The sequence below is a fragment of the Natator depressus genome, chromosome 4, assembly GCF_965152275.1.
Source record: "Natator depressus isolate rNatDep1 chromosome 4, rNatDep2.hap1, whole genome shotgun sequence".
NCBI lineage: Eukaryota > Metazoa > Chordata > Testudines > Cheloniidae > Natator > Natator depressus.
The window spans coordinates 133,068,344-133,090,378 of record NC_134237.1 but is presented as its reverse complement, the minus strand read 5'-3'; the positions used below and the strand labels follow the sequence as shown (position 1 = coordinate 133,090,378).

Sequence of the window (22,035 nt, the reverse complement as noted above, 5' to 3'; positions counted from 1 at the left end):
TTGAGATCAGAAATCGAGTGACTAGAGAGATTGAAGTGTTCTCCGACTGGTTTATGAATGTTATAATTCTTGACATCTGATTTGTGTCCATTTATTCTTTTACGTAGAGACTGTCCAGTTTGCCCAATGTACATGGCAGAGGGGCATTGCTGACACATGATGGCATATATCACATTGGTAGATGTGCAGGTGAACGAGCCTCTGATAGTGTGCCTGATGTGCTTAGGCCCTATGATGGTGTCCCCTGAATAGATATGTGGGCACAGTTGGCAACGGGCTTTGTTGCAAGGATAGGTTCCTGGGTTAGTGGTTCTGGTGTGTGGTGTGTGGTTGCTGGCCTGTCTCCCAAGATTTGTGAGAGTGATGGGTTGTCCTTCAGGATAGGTTGTAGATCCTTGGGAGACAGGCCAGTCCTTGCTTACAGACAGCCCCCCAACCTGAGGCAAATACTCACCAGCAACCACACACCACACAACAGAACCACTAACCCAGGAACCTATCCTTGCAACAAAGCCTGTTGCCAGCTGTGCCCACATATCTCTACGTAAAAGAATAAATGAACACAAATCAGATGTCAAGAATTATAACATTCATAAACCAGTCAGAGAACACTTCAATCTCTCTGGTTACTCGATTTCTGATCTCAAAGTGAGTATCCTTCAACAAAAAAACTTCAAAAACAGACTCCAACGAGAGACTGCTGAATTGGAATTAATTTGCAAATTGGATACAATTAACTTAGGCTTGAATAGAGACTGGGAGTGGTTGAGTCATTATACTAAGTGAAACTATTTCCCCTTGTTTATTCCCCCCACTGTTCCTCAGACATTCTTGTTAACTCCTGGAAATGTGCTGGAAATGGCCCACCTTGATTATCACTTCAAAAGGTTTTCTCTCCCCCCACCCCACTCTCCTGCTGGTAATAGCTCATCTTAAGTGATCACTCTCCTTACAATGTATATTTTTTCATGGTCTGTGTGTATATATAAAATCTGGTTTCAGAGTAACAGCCGTGTTAGTCTGTATTCTCAAAAAGAAAAGGAGTACTTGTGGCACCTTAGAGACTAACCAATTTATTTAAGCATAAGCTTTCGTGAGCTACAGCTCACTTCATCGGATGCATACTGTGGAAAGTACAGAAGACGTTTTTATACACACAAACCATGAAAAAATGGGTGATTATCACTACAAAAGGCTTTCTCTCCCCCCACCCCACTCTCCTGCTGGTAATAGCTTATGTAAACTGATCACTCTCCTTACAATGTGTATGATAATCAAGGTGGGCCATTTCCAGCACAAATCCAGGTTTTCTCCCCTCTTCCCCCCCCGCCCCCCCCCCCCAAAAAAACTCTCCTGTTGGTAATAGCTTATCTAAAGTGATCACTCTCCTTACAATGTGGGCCCACACATTGTAAGGAGAGTGATCACTTTACATAAGCTATTACCAGCAGGAGAGTGGGGTGGGGGGAGAGAAAACCTTTTGTAGTGATAATCACCCAATTTTTCATGGTTTGTGTGTATAAAAATGTCTTCTGTACTTTCCACAGTATGCATCCGATGAAGTGAGCTGTAGCTCACGAAAGCTTATGCTCAAATAAATGGGTTAGTCTCTAAGGTCCTAGGAGGGATGACACTGGGATGCCATTTGTCCCGGATTCCGTGTGGCACTGCTCCATGCCTGCCTGAGGCTCGGGGGCAGCAGCAGCCCCTTCCCAGGGGGGTCTAAGGTGGGCCCCTGCCCCACCATGAAGCCCCACCCCCCTGCTCCTCTTCCCCCTGCGGTCCCACCCATGGCCAGGCCAGAGGCCAGAAGCCGGAGCCGAGCAGTAGTAAGAGCCACACAGGGAGCCCAGGCCACTGTGGGGAGCCCGGGACGCTTCACCTGCTCTGGGCAGCGCACCCTGGAGGGCAGGGACACAGACGGGGGGCTGCTCTTGGGCACCACAGCACCTCACCCAGAGCAGATGGAGGGTCCGGGGCTCCCCAGAGTGGCCTGGGCTCCCTGGGAAGCTCTTACGGTGGCCTGGCTCTGGCTTCTAGCCTGGGCAGGGCCTTGGAAAAGAGGAAGAGCTGGGGCAGGGCTCCTGCATGTGTCCCTGTTTTTATGTTTTGAAAGGGTGGCCACCCTACCCCTCAGCCATCACCCTCTCTTCCAGACCCTTGTCCCACGGTGCCTAACATCCCCTTGTCTGGATCCTTTGCCTTCAGAGTCCTGCTGCCCAGGGACATTCATTCCCCTTGCACCCCAGCACCCCTTGAGTCCTGGCCATTCTTTCCGGGGTATTCTCATTCCCTGCAGCACAACTACCTTCACTCCGAGCTCCTCTTTCAGGGTCCACTGACCAAGGTCCTCCCTTTCCCCTGCAGTTTCAGCTACCTTCAGTCCTAGTTTCCCTCTCTCACTGCCATTTCCCCCTTTTGAAGCCCCCAGCCCTTCCTCTTTCTAGTCTCACATGCTTCCTTAACCAGGTGATAGTCATCAAATAGATAGAACCTTTCAACTGATCCTCATGGCCCAGTTATTATTCAACTCTCCCTTATTAGCGCTGGCCCAGGCTACCTACCTCCCCCATCTCCAGGTGATGAGACAAGGTCCTTTAAAAGGGAGCCACATCACTCTGTGATAGGGAATGATGTGCTTGGATGTGTGAAAACATGCCCAGGTTAACATTACAATATTATGTTGTAGCCAAAGCCTTTTCATTTCCTGATTTGAGTGCTGAACATTGTAACCTTAGGGCTTGTCCACATGGGGAGACTCAAAAAAGTGAATCAGAATAAACTAACATGAATTTAAAGTGGATTTGTTAAACTGCATTAAACTCCTGTGTAGACACTCTCATTTAGAATTCGTGGCCTTAAGTCAGTTTAGCTTAATTCCCTTTTAAATTAATTTTCCTGAATGTCCTTCTGTAGCAAAGTCGTCAGCTTTACACAAACCTATTGGTTTGTATTTTAACTCTCTAACTAGGCCACATCTACTCTATACAATTATGTTGACCTAAATTATGTCAGCATACAGCCGCCGCGGTAATTACATCGCTTGTGCGTGTCCATACTACACTCCTTGTGTCAGCGGTTTGCGTCCTCACCAGGAGCACTTGCACTGATTGAACTGTCAGTGTGGGGCATTGTGGGATGGCCTCTGAAAGCCGGCAACAGTCACTATAAGCAGTGCGGTGTCTACACTGACACTGCGTCAACCTAACTACATTGACATTAATTCTATGTCTCTTGTGGAGATGGGGTTATTAAATCCATGTAGCAGGCGAGTTACGTCGGCGGGAGTGAAATTTTAGTATAGACGCTTACAGAGTGAGGTCGACCTAACTCTGTAGTGTAGACCAGGGCTAGGAACTGGCTTGCTGGTCCCTAGTACAGATGGGATGCAGCCGCATAGTCCCAGAATGCTGGGTGCTAATAAGAGATGTCATTAGTATGTTCCTACCGGTGCTGAGTGGGATATGATGTCTGGGATTGGAAATTCTGTAGTCCTTTGACTTGTTTATAATCCTGTGATGGTCTGTTCTCCCCTTACATGTGCATGTCACTCCCCATTGAGTCTAATGGCAGTTACACATACACTACATGGCAGGGAGGATAGACCCTGATGAATCCTGCTATGCTTTGGTAGGAGAGGATGGAGAAGAAGGTATTAGGGAGCCTCTTTGTATGGTTTAAACAGCAGGGCAGGTTCTCTGCAAAGCATGCCAGAGAGTGCTAAGCCAGGGGGACTGACTCCCGTTCTGACAGACGCACTATGCGCCCAAGAGGGCTTGGGGTGCCAGCTAAGGGTCTGGCCCCTGTTAGCATGCAGGCTCTAGCATGCCATTCATGCAAGCTAACACACGGCAAATGCTATTCCTTTTTAAAGAAACAAAGTGCATCCGCCCCCCTCCCCCTCCACGCACATATTCACCACCTCCCTCTTGCACTGGAATCCTTCCCTGCTCAGCAGGATTCCAGGGTTGACGATGCACCACCAGTGTCTGCTTCCCTTAACCACTCAGGGATGCATTTGGCTCTTCAGCAATACCGTTGAGATGATACCACAAAGAGACTTCAACAATGAGAGCTATGGGGGAGTGGCTACCATTACTTAATTCCCAGTGGGTGTCTACACTGCAGTAAAACACCTGCAGCTGGCCCGTGGCAGCTGACTTGGGCTGTGGGGCTATAAAACTGCAGAGTAGATATTTGGGCTTGGGCTCCAGCATGGGCCCTGAGAGTATGTCTATACTGCAGTTAGACACCCACGGCTGGCCTGTGGCTGCTGACTTGGGCTCATGGGGCTCAGACTATGGGGCTGTTTATTTGCAGTGTAGATTGTTCAGGCTCAGGCTAGAGCTTGAGATCTAGGACCCTGTGAGGTGGGAGGGTCCCAGAGATCGGCCTGCAGCAGAGCCCAAACATCTACACTGCAATTAAACAGCCCCTTAGCCTGAGCCCCGCAGGCCTGAGTCAGCTGACACAGGCTAGCCACAGGTATTTTCTTGCAGTGCAGACATACTCAACGTGTCAATGCTGGGAATAATCAGACATGAGGTTCCTTTTATATTCTGTGCCTTTAGGATGCATCTTGGCAATAACTAGCTCTGCTAACCAGTTAGTGTTCATCAAATGATGGACATTGACTTTCTTTTATCCTTGAAGTATAGGTGTGGTAGAAAAATGACTGTAAAAAATTACTTCCCATATGGGCCAGATTTTCAAAGGTATCAGGTGCCTAAAGATGCAGATGGATGCCTCGTGGGATTTCCCAGATCACCCTTCTCCATCTTTAGGCACCTAATTACCTTTGAAAATCTGGCCTAAAAGCTTAGTCATCACCCTGCTCATTTTGTTCCTACTGTTTTTAGACTCACGGCTGCTTTACTTAGTCGTAGAGGCTTTTTGGTCTGAAATTTTGTTGTTTAATCTTGTTAACACTGCAGCCGATACAGCTTGGTGGGAGGGTGAGCTGGAGTCTGTTCTGACTCGTGCATCAACAGAATTGCCAGTCTACAAATAGCAGATGGAACTTAGTTAATTCTGCAGATGATACTCAAGCCAGAAAAAGCCCAGCTTGACTTTTAGATCCCAGGCTGAGTTTGTAGGTCTGGCAGTTAGGAAACCATCTCTTTACACAGAAACAGCAAGCTTTGCAGTCAAGTGATTGAGACAATAAAAATGGAACTCCACAATGCTTTTTTTTTTAAATCCACATAGTCACTTTTCAGAGTAGAACCAGGCTTATTAATTCTTTGCACTTCTGTAGTGCCTCTTTGAAGGTCTCAGTACACTTTCCAAATATGAATGCATTCAGCCTCACATCAGTTTGTAAGGTAGGCAGCTATTATCCCACTTCAAAGATGGAGAAACTAAAGCTGTGAATTGCCCCAAATCACACAGCTGGTCAGTGGCAGAAGTGGGAAGAGAACCCAGGAGGCCAGACTCCCAGTTCCATTCTCTAATAAACGATAGTTCCCTGAGTGGTTCCTTTATGTTTAAATCAGATTTTTTTTCTAGAGAAAAAAGTTTGATACTGACCTTTGGCTTCATTGACAGACAGCCTGAAAGCTTCAATTGTGACCAGAGATCTAAAGCCTTTTCCTTTACACAGCTCTGGGGTAAACACAAGAATCTTTTTACATGGAAGGATGTTAGTGGAACATCTGCAAAGTAATGAGTACATGATGGGTGTCCCTAAGTAGTAATTATCATTTATTACTATTGTTTATTTGTTCCCAATAGGCTGCACAAAGTGCTAGGCACTGTACAGACAGCAGGAGGGCACAGTCCCAGTCCTAGAGAACTTACGATCTAAATGTGCAGTGCTGTACTACAGAAGAAGATGCATATTATTGGCTACACCCAAAGAGCTGTCCATCCAAATCAGCCTAGCAGTAACATCAATTGAAGGGCTAGGGCTAGCGTCTAATCTGGTGTAAATCAGCAACACTTTTTTGAAGTTAATAGAGCAGTGCTGATTTATACAAGCTCAGCATTTGGCCCTTTGAAAATCGTTCTGAAATTTTCTCCCAAGGCTTCTGTCTCTAACTATGGTGAGTTATCATTGAAAGTCTGGGTTGTTGGGGTTTTTTGTTATTATTAGAAAGAGGGAGTTGAATGGAAAGAGGCCAATTCATTGGGAAAACAGATGGAAATCATCTGAGATCATCAGCAATACTTGTTAATTATAAAACAGAGACAGAATTTTTCCTGTTTAATCAGACACTTTTACCATGTTGTGCAGTCAGTCAGAACATTCAATATTTTAAGGTGGTGGAGCACGTGTATCTTCATATGCTTACTTCCCAACACAATTCTCAGCATGTATGTGGAATGGCTAGCAAGCTGGACCACTAACAGATTGGTCATACCAAGCAGTAGCCTATTCTTCAAAGTTTTGCTCTCTCTTGTTTTGTTCTGTGCTGTGTAGTAATGATTTGTACACATTTATTTTCACATAGTAAAGTTTTCTATGAAATGGTCAGTTTGCGGCATCTGCTAACATTATGAAATTGCACATACCTTGTTTTTATGGTGTGAAATTTTAGTCTTTCAAGCGTGATCCTTTTAAAATAAAGGTCAGATGCACCTGCAAAGTGAAAAGCCATGATTTCACTGTCCACTAAACCTTTCGTGAAGCATTTTGTAGGAGAGGTAATAAAATTATTTCTCAAATCAAACTCAAGTTGTGAAGCTGTTATATGTGTTCCTAAATTCGGGAGGAGTAAATCTGGCTTTTGAAGCACATATAGAACAAAGAGACATTCATAAGAGGTTCTAGCATGGAAGTTAGAAATGGAGAAATCCTCTAATCTAGCCTCGTAGGATCAGTACAAAACAGTGTGGGACCAATACCTCTTTCAAGCAGACAGAGTGATTCGGAAGACAGGTGTAATACTTGCTGGGTGACCTTGGGTAACTCACCTGAGGTCTCTTTGCTTCACTTTTTCCCATCTGTTACTGATGGGTGGAACAGTATGGACTAGTGGCTAGAGCACTGGACTGGGACTCAGAAGACCTGGGGTTTATTCCCAGCTCTGCCAGTGGCCTTGGTCACCCATGCCTCAGTTTCCCCATCTGTAAAATGGGGATTATGATACTGACCTCCTTTGTAAAGCACATTGAAATCTTCTGATGAAAACAGGTAGGTGGTGTTATTATTAATCACCTTATAAGGTACTTTTGAGGTCTAAAGGCAAAAAGAGCTACACCATCTCCATTGCTTTGCCATGTACAGTTTCAAATAACCCAAGCAATGGGCCTTCCACCACTTCTCTTGGGAGACTCTACAGCATAGTAAAAATCTCACTACTGGTATATGTTTGGATTTACTGCTGTGTAAGTTAGACCAAAATCTTGCTCATAATTAGAAAGCTTAATTCCCAAGAGAAGCTATGTGTAAGACCTTCCTACTGTGGCCCTTATCCCCAGGCAATCTTAGTGCATTATTACATGTCTCCTGAAGGGAAATGTACAGGCATAAACAGCCCTCTGGTTGGATTATAGTCCAGAATTATAAATAGTAAAACTGAGATGGGAACAGGTGCTTCCTCTGCAAAGCCTGGCTCGGGCCAGGTGTGACATGACCAATGCTGGTTACTGTCCAGCAGCTCATGACCCTGTGTGAAACGAGTCTGGTCTCAGTGCAGTCCAGTGAACAGGTGCCTGCATCATCAAAAACAACACCATGGCTGACTCGAATGGGCAGTCTTGTCAGCAATCGTGGGAGAGGAGCTAAGGATGGACAGGGCCACAGAGATTCAGTTCTCCTCCAGAGCATTATTGTGGCACATTGGCTGGTTAAGGCAGGAGGGAAGCGTGCTGTGGATAAAAAGGAATCTTCAACTTCCAGAGCTTGGCACTGCAGCACCTTTCATTAGCACTACACTCACTACCAGATCCTAAGTGTTTAATAGTGAACATTTCTAATGTACACCCACAGCTCACACAATGCTATTGGCTAGCTTCTGTCTTCGAGGGCTTAACCAGTATATCTCTAACATCCCAGCTGATGGAGCTCCCACCTTGTTCCTTGGGAAACTACTTCACAGCTGAATACAGCACATTGTCTGGAATTTTTTTCTCCTCCTTGATACTCATCTAAATTTTCCTCACTGATTTGATCCCATTGTTCCTATTCCATACTTCTTTGTATCCCCTTATCAACTTCTCTCCTGCCTTTATGTTTACACCTTTCTAATCCTTGTAGGTAGTTGTTGCTTAGCCAACCTATACATGGAAAATCTGGCCATAATCTAATGACTCCTATTTAGGCACCTAAATGAAGCATCTACATTGTCAAAAGAGCTCAGTGGGAGTTTCTGGGTGCTGAGCACATCCAGTAACCTGGACCTTAGTTTCTTGTCATCTCTCCTCCTAACTCATAGCCTCTTTTTCCTCTCTCACCCTTTGTCTCTCTCGTCTATTTAGATTTCCAAGCTCTCTGGGGCAGGCCCAATGGGCCCTGATTTTGGTTGAAGGTTGTAGGCACTATTGTAATTAATAATATTAAGGAGGGTGGATGTGCTGTCGTCATGCTGCATGCACTGGTTGCGTAAAAACAAAGCAACTGTCACTGTGCAGGTACTAGCCCTGGACTGTTTTAAATTGGATCATGTGGTATAAAGGGAAGGTAAGTCTCTCTTCAGCTACTAATTGAGAATACATGCAATGATCTGGAAGATCTCACACCTGTTCCCTCTGTAGCCAAAGTAAAGTGTCAGTCTGATAGTTTCAGGAGAAAGATATCGCTACATATATGTTACATTACAGTTTTGCCAGCCAGCTGTCACTTCATCCTCCCTCTCTACCGTCCATTCCACAGCTTTCTGGTGCTGTATAAGGTCTAACCTCTCGTCCTTCACGCAAAGGAAATGGAATTCTTTTTCACTGGGCATTGTTTCCTCCCTCATAACAGTGGCATCTTAGCTCTTCTGAGGAAGTTCTGAAAACCTCGTGAGCGAGGGAGATGGGCAAGCATCCAAGTGTGGCTGGATGCCTTTTAGTGCTTTACAGGATGTGTCAGGCTCAGGAACTTCTGATACTGTTCCACTTAATGTTAATGCTGTTAATCCAGCTCCCATACGGTAAGGAATAGTGTCCTAGCCTCTGTTTGGCAGAGGATGGAGGTGGATGGCAGGAGAGAGATCACTTGATCATTACCCATTAGGTTCACTCCCTCTGGGGCACCTGGCATTGGCCACTGTCGGTAGACAGGATACTGGGCTGGGTGGACCTTTGGTCTGACCCAGTATGGACATTCTTATGTTCATACCACACCCTCTTAAGCACTCTGGGACAGAGATTCCCCAGAAGGTTTCTCCCACAGACAATAACAGCTCGTGCAATTTTAAAATGGCCAGAGATGCCTGAGGCCACAGGAATGTTTGGGGGGTGGACAGTAGAGGGTGCGTATCTACATTTACAAAAAGAAAAGGAGTACTTGTGGCACCTTAGAGACTAACCAATTTATTTGAGCATCAGCTTTCGTGAACTACAGCTCACTTCATTGGATGCAGTAGCTCACGAAAGCTTACGCTCAAATAAATTGGTTAGTCTCTAAGGTGCCACAAGTACTCCTTTTCTTTTTCTTTTTGCGAATACAGACTAACACGGCTGTTACTCTGAAACCTATCTACATTTAGCGTGTTCCTGAGGTGCTCCCCCTGCTGTGCAGTTGAAATCTGACAGCACAGGGCCAGTGGCATTCCTAGTCTTAGCAAGACTTTGGTGGGGTTGTTCCACCCCCCAGTAATCTGCTTCTGTGCGCCTCATTTTCACAGCAACAATGAGGCCTCAGACACAGTCCCTCTCTGCCCCAACAGTCCCCTTTTTACAGCAGGAATTGCGGGTGCAGGTCCTGGCTCTTTGTGCTGAGCATGGAGTACTTCTAACTGCCCTGTGCAGTTCTGCCTACCCTTCTGCCATACGTGTGCTCAGCCCACCCTGTTCACCTCATCCCTCCATGTCACATTAGGGCTTGTAGGGTCACACCACAGTGCTGGGATTCCCTTCCGTGCTGCAGTGCAGTCAGTCCAGAAGCAGTTTCTTATCACTCCTATAGCAGTCAGGGGACTGCTCTCCTCCTCCTACTGGTTCTCTTGTTTTAAATCTCACTGCTTGTAGTGGGTTTCACTTTGAGGCCTAGTGGTCAGGCCATGGCCAAATAGTCTCTCTGAGTGTTGGGATAGCTCTTCCAGGCCGTTTGGGTAGCCTGGCAGCCAAGTCCCAGTTAGTCACAAAGCCCACCCCCAACCCGGAGTCCTCTAGGCTCTCTCAGGCAGACAGTGGGAGGAGAGATCTTTAGGGGGACCTGGCTCTCCCTTTCCACTTGATTCTGGCCCAGTGGGAGAGAGGCGAGGGGTGGCTCAGTCCTTGTGGGTGCCGCTCCAAATTGGCCTTCCCAGCCGCCTCCTTACCTTCCCTGGCAGTTTTTCCTTCAGCTTGTGGCGTGGCCCCAGCTTTCTCCTTGCACAGTCTCAGTAATTCAGAGCCCCGAGTGGAGGCTTCCCCGCTCACTCAGAGTCCAGTTGATCCTACTATTCAGGGAGAAGGGGAGAAAAAGGGGCAGGGCCCCAGCCAAGTCTTACTCTCAGACCCAGTCCTTCCCCTGCAGACTGCTCTGTTTCAGTTGTTACTGTCTGCCCGCTTTTTTTCAGCTGTTACTGCCTGCCTGTCTCTCCTTCACTCTCCTGCATGCCTACCTGCCAGAGCTCCCTTTTAAGCAGGTCCTCCATAGGATAGGAAGCATGCCCAGCAGCTGCAGAAGGTCAGGGCCTGCTTGGCCCAATACTGTTCCAGTACTCTTTTAACCTTAGTGTCGGGTCTGTAAACAACCTCATCGCATACTCTCCCCCTCAGACTGGGCACTGGAGTCTGTGCAGACGGGTCTCCTCCGTCCCACGAAAAGAACTCCCATGTTCTTATGATCATGTCCTGCTCACTGTAGTACCTCAAACTTGTACAGCTGCATTGAGGAACCCGATTATAATCTACGGGTTATGGTCTTTCATGGTGTTCAGCCATCACAGGGGTGCATGATCCGTCAGGAGATGGAATGTTTGTCCTCATAAGTAGTAGCAGAGTGCTTCAATATCCATATTACTGCCAAGGCCTCCTTCTCTATTACTGAGTACACAACTTCCCGGCCAAACAATTTCCAGCTGAGGTAAAGGATTGGGTGTTCTTCTCCCTCTACCTCTTGGCATAACACGCTCCCCTGAGGTTAAGGTCAGAGGCATCCATCTGCAGGGTGAAAGGTTTTGAAAAATCAGGGTGGAACAGGATGGGCTCCCGCGTCAGTCAATCTTTCAATTTCTTGAAGGCTGTGGTGCACTCTTGAAACCACCAGACCTTTTTGAGGGCTATGTCTATCACCAGGTCTGTCAATTGGACTGCAATCATGGTGAAATCTGGGATAAACCACCTATAATAGCCTGCTAATCCCAGGAAGTGTCAAACCTGCCACTTTGTGGTGGTTTCGGTGCCAGGGAGCTGCCGCGGGGGGCGGGGGGGGCGCTTCAGGGTGGAGGGGGCGGTTCAAGGTGGAAGTTTCGCCTAGGGTGCAAAACATCCTTGCACCGGCCCTGGTTGAACTAGTCTGACTCTCACAATGCAAACATTGCCCAGTGTCCCTGTTGCAGTGCATGACAACTCTATCTTTTTTTTTTTTTGGCTGAGGATCTTTGCAAACACTCCTCTGGGAGCAAGAGAGAACAGATTTGTTACATGTTTTTACAATACAAACTTTTAGATTTTTAATCTCCAGTAGATTATTTAGAATTTGTTTTTTAATCAAACAGGCTTCTCTTAAACTGAGAAACCTAATCTTCAAATTCATATTCTGATCAGAACAGGATAACCCCATAGTTTCTCAGAAGGAACAGGGTTAAAATAAAAGCTATAGGTTAATGGTGATAATGTTTTTAAGAACAGAGAGGTTACCTATTCCAAGCCTCAACTCAAAAACAGCACAAGGATCTCTGAAAACACACCCAGAATGGCTCAGGTTAAGCACCTACATTGCGGGGACCAGATGTGACATGGGAAAGCTGGATTATGTAGTGCTCAGAGCACAGTACTGTGTACCAGTATTCCTGTGTTCTAGTCCTACTTTGGACTCTGACTTGCTGTATGGCTCTGGGCAGGTTACTAATGCCAAAATTAGAAGTGGCCAGTCATTTAGTATGCCTCAGTTTTCAGGTCTGATATGCCAAGGGTCTGATTTTCAGAGGGGAATTACATCCCCTCCCGACCTCACACTGAAGTTAACTGGAATGGTAAGTGTTAAGAGCTTGACTCAGAAAGTTATTGGTAGTGCATAACAACAACTTTATTGAATCTATTACTTTTTGAACAATGCTACTTACTTTTGTATGCCACCCATCTAGTACCCACCTCTTTCAGTGCTCTTATAACAGTAAGTGCTCAGCACCTCTGAAAAATCAGCCGCTCAGTGTCTGTTTCTCCATCTCTAAAATATTTAGAAACAGGGGCATTAGCAAGGGGGGGCAAGCGGGCATGGGCCCCCCAATCAGTGGGGGCACAGAACTCCTCTGGGCCTGGGACCACGGCGAGGATGGCAGCTCCTCCAACTGCTGTGGGAGAATAAGCTCCACCACCCTGGGGCGGGGGAGTGGGAGGGTAGCCAGCTCCACTGGCCTTGGGGCTGTGGCAGGGAGAACCAGGTCCTCCTGGGGGGGCAGGGAAAGGAGAGCCAGCTCCAGGGGGCTGGCGGGAAGGAGAGCTAGCTCCTTCATCCGCAGGGCACACAAAGTGCCCCTCCAAAGCAGCCAAATTTGTATTCCTGTTTACGCCCGTTTAGAAAAAATAATGGCATTCCAGGCTTAATTAATATTGTAAAGCACTTTGAGATCCTGGCATAAAAAGAGCTAAAGCCCTGCAAGATATTTTACCTGACACATAGGCATTGTTCTGTTGCATTTGAATAACAGTCATGGTACCACAGAGAAAGTTAATGATAAAAAGGTTAAGGGGAGGTGCCATTTGATTCATAAGTCCACAGCATTATAATTTCAATGGTGTCACCTTCTGTGACTCGTTGCCCCTGGCTCCCAGCTCCAGAGCCTCCAGTTGATGGTACTTTTGATAATACAGTGTCATTGGAAAGAGGTTGAGTTTGGTATCATTTGAAAGCCCTTTCTCCCACAAACAAAATGGTATCAAACATGACCAACTTAGAACAATTATGTAGATAGATATTTGAGAAAAATGTTTAAAAAATTATTTTTTTTATTATACGTTAACACAGGCATGTCACACATGTAGCCCTCACAAAGTTAAATTGTGGCCGTTGGCTGACCATACCATTAATGCTCAGACCATGATATCTGATTAATTTTTTTAATATTACAGATTACTGTAAATAGAAAAATATTTCAAGTTGATTTGCAGTCGACAAAAAAGAAGTGGGTCAGTGGGACTGATTATCAGCCTTATTTATTATGCCAAAAGAGTTGCAATGAGGCCCTGTTTAAGACATCAGTATCCAGACAGAAATTACTGGAATCCTTCTGCAAAATGTATGCACACAGTTAATTATAGGTTTCAGAGTAACAGCCGTGTTAGTCTGTATTCGCAAAAAGAAAAGGAGTACTTGCGGCACCTTAAAGACTAACCAATTTATTTGAGCATGAGCTTTCGTGAGCTACAGCTCACTTCATCGGATGCATACTGTGGAAACTGCAGAAAACATTATATACACAGAGACCATGAAACAATACCTCCTCCCACCCCACTCTCCTGCTGGTAATAGCTTATCTAAAGTGATCATCAAGTTGGGCCATTTCCAGCACAAATCCAGGTTTTCTCACCCTCCGCACCCCCCCCCCCCCGACAAACTCACTCTCCTGCTGGTAATAGCCCATCCAAAGTGACCATAGAATCATAGAATATCAGGGTTGGAAGGGACCTCAGGAGGTCATCTAGTCCAACCCCCTGCTCAAAGCAGGACCAATCCCCAATCAAATCATCCCAGCCAAGGCTTTGTCAAGCCTGACCTTAAAAACTTCCAAGGAAGGAGATTCTACCACCTCCCTAGGTAACGCATTCCAGTGTTTCACCACCCTCCTAGTGAAAAAGTTTTTCCTAATATCCAACCTAAACCTCCCCCACTGCAACTTGAGACCATTACTCCTTGTCCTGTCCTCTTCTACCACTGAGAATAGTCTAGAACCATCCTCTCTGGAACCACCTCTCAGGTAGTTGAAAGCAGCTATCAAATCCCCCCTCATTCTTCTCTTCTGCAGACTAAACAATCCCAGTTCCCTCAGCCTCTCCTCATAAGTCATGTGTTCCAGACCCTAATCATTTTTGTTGCCCTTCGCTGGACTCTCTCCAATTTATCCGCATCCTTCTTGTAGTGTGGGGCCCAAAACTGGACACGGAACTCCAGATGAGGCCTCACCAATGTCGAATAGAGGGGAACGATCACGTCCCTCGATCTGCTCGCTATGCCCCTACTTATACATCCCAAAATGCCACTGGCCTTCTTGGCAACAAGGGCACACTGCTGACTCATATCCAGCTTCTCGTCCACTGTAACCCCTAGGTCCTTTTCCGCAGAACTGCTGCCTAGCCATTCGGTCCCTAGTCTGTAGCTGTGCATTGGGTTCTTCCGTCCTAAGTGCAGGACCCTGCACTTATCCTTATTGAACCTCATCAGGTTTCTTTTGGCCCAATCCTCCAATTTGTCTAGGTCCCTCTGTATCCTATCTCTGCCCTCCAGCGTATCTACCACTCCTCCCAGTTTAGTATCATCCGCAAATTTGCTGAGAGTGCAATCCACACCATCCTCCAGATCATTTATGAAGATATTGAACAAAACCGGCCCCAGGACCGACCCCTGGGGCACTCCACTTGACACCGGCTGCCAACTAGACATGGAGCCATTGATCACTACCCGTTGAGCCCGACAATCTAGCCAACTTTCTACCCACCTTATAGTACATTCATCCAGCCCATACTTCTTTAACTTGCTGACAAGAATACTGTGGGAGACCGTGTCAAAAGCTTTGCTAAAGTCAAGAAACAATACATCCACTGCTTTCCCTTCATCCACAGAATCAGTAATCTCATCATAGAAGGCGATTAGATTAGTCAGGCATGACCTTCCCTTGGTGAATCCATGCTGACTGTACTTGATCACTTTCCTCTCGTGTAAGTGCTTCAGGATTGATTCCTTGAGGACCTGCTCCATGATTTTTCCGGGGACTGAGGTGAGGCTGACTGGCCTGTAGTTCCCAGGATCCTCCTTCTTCCCTTTTTTAAAGATTGGCACTACATTAGCCTTTTTCTAGTCATCTGGGACTTCCCCCGTTCGCCACGAGTTTTCAAAGATAATGGCCAATGGCTCTGCAATCACATCCGCCAATTCCTTTAGCACTCTCGGATGCAACTCGTCCGGCCCCATGGACTTGTGCACGTCCAGCTTTTCTAAATAGTCCCTAACCACCTCTTTCTCCACAGAGGGCTGGCCATCTACTCCCCATATTGCGATGCCCAGCGCAGCAGTCTGGGAGCTGTCCTTGTTAGTGAAGACAGAGGCAAAAAAAGCATTGAGCACATTAGCTTTTTCCACATCCTCTGTCACTAGGTTGCCTCCCTCATTCAGTAAGGGGCCCACACTTTCCTTGGCTTTCTTCTTGTTGCCAACATACCTGAAGAAACCCTTCTTGTTACTCTTGACATCTCTTGCTAGCTGCAGCTCCAGGTGCGATTTGGCCCTCCTGATTTCATTCCTACATGCCCGAGCAATATTTTTATACTCTTGCCTGGTCATATGTCATATGTCCAACCTTCCACTTCTTGTAAGCTTCTTTTTTATGTTTAAGATCCGCTAGGACCACTCTCCTTACAACGTGCATGAAAATCAAGGTGGGACATTTCCAGCACAAATACAGGTTTTCTCACCCCCCCAAGTGAGAAAACTTCAATCTCTCTGGTCACGCAATCACAGACATGAAGGTCGCTATCTTACAACAAAAAAACTTCAAATCCAGACTCCAGCGAGAAACTGCTGAATTGGAATTCATTTGCAAATTGGATACTATTAATTTAGGCTTAAATAGAGACTGGGAGTGGCTAAGTCATTATGCAAGTTAGCCTATTTCCCCTTGTTTTTTCCTACCCCCCCCCCCAGACATTCTGGTTAAACTTGGATTTATGCTGGAAATGGCCCACCTTGATTGTCATGCACATTGTGGGGAGAGTGGTCAGTTTGGATGAGCCATTGCCAGCAGGAGAGTGAGTTTGTGTGTGTGTTGGGGGGGTGGTGAGAAAACCTGGATTTGTGCTGGAAATGGCCCACCTTGATTATCATGCACATTGTAGGGAGAGTGGTCACTTTGGATAAGCTATTACCAGCAGGAGAGTGAGTTTGTGTGTGTGTGTGTTTTTTGGGGGGGAAAAAAAAGGGGGGGGGTGGTAAGAAAACCTGTATTTGTGCTGGAAATGTCCCACCTTGATTTTCATGCACGTTGTAAGGAGAGTGGTCACTTTGGATAGGCTATTACCAGCAGGAGAGTGAGTTTGTGTGTGTGGTTTTTGGAGGGGGGTGAGGGGGTGAGAGAACCTGGATTTGTGCAGGAAATGGCCCACCTTGATTATCATACACATTGTGAAGAGAGTGGTCACTTTGGATGGGCTATTACCAGCAGGAGAGTGAGTTTGTGTGTGGGCGGGCGGAGGGTGAGAAAACCTGGATTTGTGCTGGAAATGGCCCAACTTGATGATCACTTTAGATAAGCTATTACCAGCAGGAGAGTGGGGTGGGAGGAGGTATTGTTTCATGGTCTCTGTGTATATAATGTCTTCTGCAGTTTCCACAGTATGCATCCGATGAAGTGAGCTGTAGCTCACGAAAGCTCATGCTCAAATAAATTGGTTAGTCTTTAAGGTGCCACAAGTACTCCTTTTCTTTTTACAGTTAATTATGTTACATAAGTACAATCCCAAAGTAATATATTACAAAATCCCTTTTACTTTGTTCTTGATCATTTTTAGGCCTCAATGGGAAATGAAGAGTACCAACTAGTAGTTGAATCTCTGGAGAATACAACCACAGAGGACCTTGTTAAACACAACACTCAGTGGCACCTTACATAAGAAGTGCACCATAAACTTAATTTGGTAAGGTTGGAGAGGAAGTACATTGAGCATCAGGAAAAAGCTGAAGATGATGGGACAAGCACCAGCTGTGGGTGAGACTCACCTTATACTAGGTCCCACGGCATGCATTTCAAGCAGAACATATGTTTCTATGGTAAGCCAGAAACCTGCAGGCATCCATTAAGCACAGTTTCAATCACAAGGCATCAACTTTCCAATGTGCCGGGGGGCGCTCGACCTCCGGCTCTGCCCCAGGCACCGTCCCCTCTCCACCCCTTCCGCCAAGGCCCTACCTGCCTCTTCCCACCCCTGCCGTGCCCCCATCCCTTTCCTTCCCCTCTCCCGAGTGCGCCATGTCCTTGCTCCTCCCCCGCAGAGCCTCCCGCACGCCATGAAATAGCTGATTGTGGCAGGCGGGAGACGCGGGGAGGAAGGGGGAGGTGCTGTTGGCAGGGCCCACCGGTGGGCAGGAGGTGCTGGGGGGTGCTCCAGCGCCTGTGGTTTCAATTAAGCAGTTTCAGCATGAGACAAGTGAAAAGCAGACACTTTGAGTGAGAAGACTGCATGGAAAGTAAAGGTAAGTGGGTGCATTGACCCAAAAGACGCCCATGCATGCGGCATTGAGTACTACGCCAAGAGTGTATGTAATGTGTTGCATCAAAAGCTAAAAGCAACAGAAAAAAATACTAGATTTTCCTGACATTGATATTCTGATGAAAGCAGCCTTCAATGATGAGACAGTTAAAAAATATCAGTCGAATGGATACTTCAGGTCATGACTTGTATGAAGCCTTCAAAACCCAAAGAATTATCCAAAGTTCTGTCAGTCTATGGACTCCAATCAAGAACAGACTAAAGCTGTGCTCAAATGCAAAGACAATAGTCAGAGTGAAGGTGGCAGGGACTATTACAGAGCTAACCACAGACTGGTAATTGTTTACTCATCTCTTGGTTGTGTCCAGACCTCAGCATGATGTTGATCTGTGTGAGACTTCGGGAAAGTACAAGTTCTCTGTGGTATCATGATCATTGTTCGAAAGCAACGGAACAATGCCTGTGCACCAGGGGAAAAGCAAACTAATGCACATCTTGCTTGGTCTTTCTAAACCAGCGCCTACTGACAACCTAACCAATACCGTAATCCAGCAAAGGCCTTTCAGTATAGCAATCATAGATAGTATACCTGAGATACAACTCTCGACAAATCAGAACCTGTTAACGCTGGCCGAGATTTGGCTGAATACTTCATTCTGAGGCTACAGAGAAAATACTGAACCTATGACGAAGTCCACCTTGTGTCTGACACATACGCAGAGGAATCAATTAAAAATATTACTAGAAAGAAGAGACTCCATGGTATGGCACTTGTCAAAATCATTTACTCCACAAACATCTCCAATCTTACAGTGAAGAAGCTGTTGTCTCATACTTGGACGAAGGATGAGTTAACCACATACCTTGTAGGAAAAATGCTCCAGCATATGAAGAATTGCTCAAAGACTTCAGTCGTTGCATTGTATAATGAAGCTACCACCTCGCAGTGTTCAGTGGAGTTGCTCTGTAGTCCCAGTGAGGAAGCTGACACTAAAATTATCATGCTTGCCATCAGTGCCACAGAGAGAGGTGCTACTAAACTCTACAGAGTTTTGCACAAGTCACATGTTCTAGTGCGGTCTGAGACACATTGTCCAAGACTTCCGCAAGATTCTGTTTTTGTCTAGACTCCTGGGGAACAGAATTGCCGTATACTCCTCAGAGATGTGTTTCTACCCTTGGACACCTCCCACCCCCAGCCCGGAGAAGTCCCGGACCAGCTGCACCTGTGCCTCCCCTCCCCGGACCCTAAGCCACCCAGGGAAAAATGTCTCTGGTCTGGAAGAAGCTTTTGATATGCCCCATGCAGGTTCTGGGGCGGCTGAGAAGGCAGTATTTGCTACTCAGGTTCCTGTGTTCAGTAGTAATCTCCCTGGATTCCCTGGAACCTGCATGGGGGCATAATAAATAAAAACCTTCCCCCCAGAACCCTGCAACCAGCACTGTGTGGTCAAGTCCAGTTACAGGAGTAACCACAAATCAGCCTCCCTGTCAGGAGGGCAGGAAGAGCAGCTGCTGCTGCCTGGAGGAGCCCCCGCTCAGTTGGGGAGAGAGAGAGAGAGAGAGAGAGAGAACTGGCTCCCAAGGCTCTACACCACATTGGGGGGAATCCTGTCTCCCCCATCCCTCTCTGCTTGCCTCCAGCCCCTGCCTCACTCTGGGAACCGACACCCCCCATTCCTCTATACTTGCCCCTGCCTCATTTCGTGAGCCGCCGCCCGTTGTACTTATCCTGGCCCCGGACTCACTATGGGGACCAACCCCCCTGCTGTGCTTAACCCTGGCCCTGGGAGCCACCTGAGGTGAGTGCTGCCTGGGGCCCGTACCCCCTCCTGTATCCCAAACTCCGGCCCCACCCCAGAGCCCATACCCCCAGCTGCACCGCAATCCCCTGCCACAGCCTGGAGCCCCTCCCCAACACCCTGCCTCAGCCTGGATCCCTCTCCTGCACCCTGAACCCCTCATTTCTGGCCCCACCCCAGAGCTTGCGCCCCCCAGCCCAGAGCCCATACGCCTTCCAACACCCCCACCCCCTGCCTCTCCTGCACCCCAAACCCCTCATCTCCAGTCACATCCCAGAGCCCCTATTCACAGCCAGAGCCCTCACCCCCCCACCCCAATTGCCTGCCCCATCCTGGATCCCCCTCCCACACCCTGAACCCCTCATATCTGGCCCCACCCTGGAGCCTGCACCCCCCAGCCCAGAGCCCCTACCCCCTCCCACACCCAACCCCCTGCCCCAGCCTGGTGAAAGTGAGTGAGGGTGGGGGAGAGCGAGCGATGGAGAGAGGGGGGATGGAGTCTTGGAGAAAGGGTGGGGCAGGGGTGTTTGGTTTTGTGCCATTGGAAAGCTGGTAACCCTATGGAGGGGGCAGGGGCCTGGGGTTACTGTGGGGAACAGGGGTCAGGGTGCTGTGGGGGATGGGGGTGCATTGCAGGGGATGGGATGCTGTGGGGGGGGTGAATTACTGCCGAGGGGGTGCTGTGGTGAACGGGGGCAGGGGGTTTCCGTGGGGAGCGGAGGGCACTGTTCTGGGTGTGCAGTAGAGAGGAGGGCAGGAGGTTTCCGTGAGGAGTGGGGGGGCACGGATCTGGGGGTGCGGGGGCTTGCTGTGGGCAGCGGGGGGGCATGGTGTTGGCGGTGCAGTGGGCAGTTGCTGTGGGGAGTGGGGGGGCAGTACTGGGGGTGAAGTGGGGGGCAGGGGACATAGCGCTGTGGGGGCGGAGGGCTTCCGTGGGGAACGGGGGGGCACGGTGCGGTGGGGGCGGGGGACTGCCGTGGGGGGCGGGGGGCATGGTGCTGGGGGGGCGGTAGGGAGGAGGGGGCAGGAGGTTTCCGTGGGGAGCACGGTGCTGTTGGGGGCGGGGGGGCACGGTGCTGGGGGACGGGGGGGTTGCCGTGGGGAGCGGCACGGTGCTGGGGGGGCGGTAGGGAGGAGGGGACAGGAGGTTTCCGTGGGGAGCACAGTGCTGTGGGGGCGAAGGGGGACTGCCGTTAGGGGCTGGGTGCTGTGGGGGCGGGGGGGTTGCCGTGGGGAGCGGGGGGGGGGTCACGGTGGTGGGGGGGCGGAGAGGTTGCCGTGGGGAGCGGCACGGTGCTGGGGGGGGGTTGCCGTGGGGAGCGGGGGGGCATGGTGCTGGGGGGGCGGAGGGGGGTTACCGTGGGGAGCGGGGGGGGCACGGTGCCGGGGGGCGGAGGGGTTGCTGTGGGGAGCGGGGGGGGCACGGTGCTGGGGGGGGCGGTAGGGAGGAGCGGACAGGAGGTTTCCGTGGGGAGCACAGTGCTGTGGGGACGAAGGGGGGCTGCCGTTAGGGGCAGGGTGCTGTGGGGGCGGGGGGTTGCCGTGGAGAGCGGGGGGGCACGGTGCCGGGGGGCGGAGGGGTTGCCGTGGGGAGCGGGGGGGGCACGGTGCTGGGGGGGAGGGGGTTGCCGTGGGGAGCGGGGGGGGCACGGTGCTGGGGGGGCGGTAGGGAGAAGCGGACAGGAGGTTTCCGTGGGGAGCACAGTGCTGTGGGGACGAAGGGGGGCTGCCGTTAGGGGCAGGGTGCTGTGGGGGCGGGGGGGTTACCGTGGGGAGCGGGGGGGGCATGGTGCTGGGGGGGAGGAGGGTTGCCGTGGGGAGTGGGGGGGGCACGGTGCTGGGGGGGCGGTAGGGAGGAGCGGGTAGGATGTTTCCGTGGGGAGGGGGCTCATGACGGTATAGGGGGTAGGGGGTTGGCTTTGTACCGAGCAGGCCACTTTAGGCCACCGCTATTTGCATATGTTAATATAATGCAAACGAATCGCACGCTAGTCTGCGCCGCAGCGCCCTCTGGGGGAATTTGCTCTTCACGGGTTGAGCCACGGAGCCGAACGCGGCTTTCTCGTTGGCCGTGTTGTTATAGCTACTATGGTTGTCAATCATTCCTCTACTCCAACCCGCTTGGTCACCCTTAAGATTCCATTGGATGGAATCCCTGTCACTCTTCCTCCTAAATCGTAGGACTCTGAACCGTCCCCCGATAAATTCATGTGAAACGCCCTATATGAACTCTCGCCACATTATTCGTTGAGATCACCTGTCAATATCTGCGACAGGAGGACATAATTGGACGAGGGTGATCGATGGGCCGTTTTCCCGCCTCGTTGGCCATGTCCCATTTTTATTGGTCAGTTCTCTTGTCGCGCTGGCCCCTGAAGCTGACGATTGGCACAATCTGTAGGGCTGTCCCACCCCCCCCAGGAAGGGGCACGCTCGCGGCCACTTGGCGCCGGCGCAGTGCCTCTGTTGGCTGCGGCGGTGGCGCGCGGCTGCTGCTGAGGCGAGCGGCTGGGCCGCGCTG

At 49.1% G+C, this 22,035-nt stretch overlaps 1 protein-coding gene across 2 annotated transcripts in view; it reads left to right on the top strand.

The window, feature by feature from the left end:
* The window catches only part of MAVS (mitochondrial antiviral signaling protein), a 43,092-nt gene extending 25,888 nt beyond the window's left edge, over nucleotides 1–17,204 (top strand). For both annotated transcript variants that reach the window (XR_012639385.1, XR_012639384.1), the window contains exon 8: nucleotides 17,014–17,204. The gene's annotated coding sequence lies outside the window, so the exon portion shown is untranslated. The remainder of the gene's footprint in view (nucleotides 1–17,013) is intronic.
* The last annotated feature ends 4,831 nt before the right edge of the window (nucleotides 17,205–22,035 follow it).